The 5,149-nt window shown below is 49.7% G+C and overlaps 1 protein-coding gene across 1 annotated transcript in view; it reads left to right on the top strand.

The window, feature by feature from the left end:
• LOC101990496 (nectin-2-like) overlaps positions 1-5,149 on the top strand; it is a 26,626-nt gene that overhangs the window by 5,318 nt on the left and 16,159 nt on the right. The window lies entirely within an intron of this gene.

Genomic DNA, 5,149 nt, shown 5'->3' with positions numbered 1-5,149 from the left:
CTGGCCCTGAACTATGAACTCAATGGAGGTCCACCTGCCTCTTCCTCCCAAGTGCTGGGATTAAAGGCGTGTGCCGTCACCTCCCAGCCAGATATGTTTTTAGCACCGAGTCCCACGTCTTCCTGACTTCCTGACTCCCCTGTCTCCTCACCTGACACACAGAATCCCCTCATCCCCCTCACCCCCAAGTCTTCAAATTCCAGGTTCCCAACAGTCTCTTCCTTCCCAAACCCAGTCTCACGCTCCCATTCCTGCTTGGGGGAAAATCTTCCTTCTAGATCTTTCTCCATCAGCACAGGCCTTTTCTTAATTATCACTGATCTTCCTAAACTTTGTCCTGTTCCTTCCCCATGTTTACATTCCCTGGGGCTCCCCACTTAAAGCCCACACACTTTAGTTCAGTCCTGGCCTGTGGAACCTAGCATAGTTTGCTGTTTGTAAGACGGGTGTCCACTGCATAGGCTTTTCTTATATCAGCCTCTCCAGAGCAGGGCTTGCAGGTGTGGGATACCAGCACTGATCTAGGCTCTGGGATATGGGATGAATGAAACAAAGACCTTTTCTCCTTGGGGCTCTGCTGGGGAGATAGATGGTCGGGGCCATGCTGGGGTCAGTGAGCAGCCTGGGCGGTGGTGACGTGTAATCCCAGCACTTGGGAGCAGAGGCGGGGCGGATCTCTGTGAGTTCAAGGCCAGCCTGGTCTACGGGAGTGAGTTCCAGGACAACTAGGGCTACACAGAGAAACCCTATCTTGAAAAACCAAAAACAAGAAATCCAAAAAGAAAAATCCTTGTTATCAGTATGGTGATGCAGCTTGTCTCACTGAGCAGGGTGAGGAGGAAACCTTGTGGACCTGGTGGGAAAGGAAAACTGCCTGAGCAAAGGACTTGCCTGGGCCTGAGGACCATGGAGGAGCGATTGAGAGAGAAGCCCCGAGATGGGGTGGGTGTGAGCATGCAGGGTTCATAGCAAGAAGGGAGCTAGCTACTGACGGCTCCAAGCAGAGAAGAGGGGATACCAGCTACCGTAGTTTCTCTCTGGCTGTGCATGGAGACATAGCCTGCAAGGTAGATAGATACCTAGGAAGTAACCCAAACAAGAAATGCTGCTGAGGTGATCCAGAGTGGGGACCCTTAGGCATCACACATCTATGTCTGGCTGTGGATAAATTTTAAAGATGGTTCCTGCAGAGATGGACTTCCTGATGGCTTTTCCTCGGGGAGCTGGGAGAGACTGAACCACCTTCCATCCTGAACCTTTTACAAGGTTTCAGGTGGGCCTTTAAATGTGCTACTCAGCTGAGCAGGGGTGGCACACGTTAATCCCAGCACTCAGGAGGCAGAGGCAGGCAGATCTCTGTGAGTTTGAAGCCAGCCTGGTCTACAAAGCAATTCCAGGACAGGCACTAGGTACACAAAGAAACCCTGTCAAAAAACAAAACAAAAGGGGGTGGGGCTGGCTCAAGCAGCTGACTCCAAGGTCTTGAGTTCCTTGCCAGTCAGACTGTATAGCCAGCCACTCATCTCAAAAACAACAAAACCGGCCAACAAGTTGGTCCAGCAAGTGAAGGTGCCAAGCCTAAGTTCTGTCACCTAGACCCACAAGTAGACAGGGGGAGTCAATCCCCACCCCTGTGCAATGACACACCTAGCCCTGCCCACAAATAAATGTAATAATTAAAAAAAAAAAAAAACACTGTCCATCCCATAGGGGCCTGAACATCCCATTCTTTGTTTGAGTTTTTTTTTTTTGTTTTGGGCAGGTTTTGTTTGTTTGTTTTCTGAGACAGGGTTTCTCTGTGTAGCCCTGGCTGTCCTAGAATTCACTCTGTAGACCAGGCTGTCCACAAATTCAAAGAGATCCACTTGCCTCTGCTTCCCGAGTGCTGGGACTAAAGGTGTGCACCACCACCACGGGGCCTATTCTTTTATATATATTTAGATGCTTAGTCTGGAGGTCTTGAGGCAGTAAAATTTTTGCTATTTATATGTTTTTTATTTATTAATGATTTGAGACAGAACCTCCCTGTGTAAAACAGGTTAACTTGGAACTGGCTGACCTCAAATTCATGATCCTCATGCCTCTGCCTCCTTGGTGCTGGGATTAAAACTGAAGGCCACTGAGCCTGGTTTACCAACTTTTAGTGTTTTGGGGGAGGGAACCACACCACATGTGTGGGGCTCAGAAGACAACTTTTAGGAGTATATATTCTCTTCATCCACTTTGTGGGTCTCGGGGATCGAACTTGGACCATCAGTCTTGGTAGCCATCACTTTTACCCACTGAACCATCTCACTAGCCCCTCGTTGACACCTTTTAAAGCCCATTTTGCTGTTTTTAATGTGCTTGCTGTCTAGCTACACGAACCTGTAATTCACATTTGCAAGGATGTGTAATCCCAGTGCTCAGGAGGGTGAGGCTGGAGGATGGATGTGAATTCAAAGAAAACTGGAGCTAAACAATGAGGCCCTGTCTAAATAAACAAAGTAAGACCTCTGCCTAGGCTGAAGCAAAAACGCAAACCCTGCCAGATGTGGCCTGTGGGGACAGGCGCTGACCTTGTGACCTGGCCTGCAGAGAGTGTCAGATCTTTTACTGGAATTGTCCCAGGGGATCCTACAGGGTGGCTTAAATTTCTCCATTTTACACTTGGAAGAACTTGGGCTTGAAAAGGTCATCCAGCCCGGAAGCAGCAATCAGCAGGAAGCTCACGTCTATCTGTGTTGCAATTCTTTTTTTTTTTTTCCTTCGGGACAGGGTTTCTCTGTAGCTTTGGAGCCTGTCCTGGAACTCCCTTTGTAGACCAGGCTGGCCTCGAACTCACAGAGATCCGCCTGCCTCTGCCTCCCGAGTGCTGGGATTACAGGCGTGCGCCACCACCGCCCGGCTGCAATTTTAAAAAGTACTTCTGCCCCTGCTGTCCTCTGTGATAGGGCTGGAACCCAGGGCTTCCCATATGCTATGTAGGTGATCTACCTCTGAGCCACATCCCCACACCCCAGTCCCTCACTGGGGGATTCTAGGCAGGGGCTCTAACTGCTGAGCTGTCCTCCCACAAGCCCACATTGCTCTGCTCTGCCCCAGAGGATGAAATCCTTTTGGGCAATGCCGTCTGGGTTTGCGAGGTGAAGCGTGTCTGGAGATGCTGTGACTCTCCAAGCCATCACTGGTTGTCACTTGTCCATCTTCCCTGGTACTGTCTGTCCACAGTCTACAGTCTTGTGTTCTGCCAGAGTCCCTCATCAGGGCCACTTGGCTTCTTCTTTTTAAAGATTTTTAAGTATTTTGGTGTAGCGCCTACATGTGTCTGTGCACCATATTCCAGTGTCTGAGGAAAGGCTGGAGCTGTGGATGATTGTGAGCCCCCATGCTGACACTAGGAACTGAGCCCAGATCCTCTCTGCAAGATCAACAGGTGCTCTTAACCTCTGAGCCACCTCTTCGGTCCCTGACTTTTTATATGTATATATATTGAGTCTGGGTTTAGCTATGTCTCCCTAGCTGTCCTGGAACTCACTACGTGGCCCAGGCTGGCCTTGAACTCATTTGCCTCAGCCTCCTGTGTGCTGGACTTAAAAGCTTTTACCACCAGAGCAGAGGGCAGAGCAGAGCAAGCTTTTACCTTGGTTCCCTGGGATTCTTGTGTGTGAGGAGGCCGGGGCTGTCCACTCACCACTGTACAGGAACTCAGCTCTGCCCAGCCCTCTCCAGGTGGCTGTCATGTGCCCTGTCATGAGTCCCTCACCTTGGGCTCACCAGCAATGACCACTTGTAATTATCGGCCTCTTGGTTTGTTTACAAATTCAAGCTTCCTGTGGACCCACGCTAAAGTGCTCTCCAAGCACTCCTCAGTCCTCGTAACACCCCTGGAGGGTGCGACACTCCTGGAGGGTGCAACACTGTCATTATGGCCTCATTATGCAGCTGGGAAACTGAGGCACAGAGATGGAGCGCCTGGGTTTAACCCACACATTATTGTGCCCTGGGTCATGGGGAGTACTTCCTCCCAAAGCTGAGATGCGGTCTTTCTTGTTTCTGTACTCGTTCAAAGTGGGGGACAGGTGCTGGCGAGAAGCCTCAACAGTTAGTGCAGAGGACTTGCTCAGTTTCCAGTAAAGGGCCTGTCACTCTGATTCCAAGGGATCCGACGCCCTCTTCAGGTCTCCATAGGTACCTGCACACACGTCACACATAGACACATAAAATTAAAAAATAATCTTTTTAATGTGAGCAATTGGGAGCTGGAGAAATAGATGGCTTAGTGGTTAAGAGCACTGGCTACTTTTCCAGAGGACCCGAGTTCAAGTCTAAACACCCACATGGAAGCTCACAGTTGTCTGTAACTCTAGTTCCAGGGGATCTGATGCCCTCTTCTGGATTTCACAGGTACCAGGAACACATACATGTGCATAGACATACATGTAGGCAAAACACGTGGCACAGAGGCAGGTAGATCTTTGTGTTCAAGGCCAGCCTGGACTACAGAGCAAGTTCTAGGATGATCGGTTCTATGTAGAGATAGTCTGTCTCAAAAAGAGCAAAAGTAAATGAATAAAAATAAAGTAGGAAAACAGGAAAAGGGACTGGTAAGACCCCATCCCCTCGAGGAGATATTGGGAGTTAATGGTCGCTAAAAGAAGGGAAGTCATTTTCTTGAGTGGCCTGGCCTCAGGCTTGTTGCCCATGTTCCAGTAGATAAGCCCACAGCCATGCTTATGGCACAGCACCCAAAATTAGATTCAATGGATCACAAAACGCATGAAAATCAGGGAGACTTGTTGGCAAGAAAGGGGTTCAGCAGGAGCCACAGGAGGTGAGAAGTAATGGGGGTGATGGTCAGGGAGAAAGGACTGTAGCTCCTGGGGTGAAACACCCACCCAGCATGTGTGGGGTCCCACATTCACTCTCCAGTGCTGTAAGACAGAGGACAGAGCTGGGGAGACAGACCGATGGACAGAATACTTTCTCTGTTGGTATGAGGACCACATGTCAAAAGCTGGTGTGGGAGGTCCTTCTGTCTATGTGTTGCTTTTATTGGTTAATGAATAAAGAAACTAAGCCGGGCGGTGGTGGCGCACACCTTTAATCCCAGCACTTGGGAGGCAGAGGCAGGCGGATCTCTGTGAGTTCGAGACCAGCCTGGTCTACA

This window comes from Microtus ochrogaster, unplaced genomic scaffold (assembly GCF_000317375.1).
Source record: "Microtus ochrogaster isolate Prairie Vole_2 unplaced genomic scaffold, MicOch1.0 UNK74, whole genome shotgun sequence".
NCBI classification, from domain to species: Eukaryota; Metazoa; Chordata; class Mammalia; order Rodentia; family Cricetidae; genus Microtus; species Microtus ochrogaster.
Note: the sequence above shows the minus strand (reverse complement) of the source record. Positions and strands in the feature narration are given on the sequence as shown.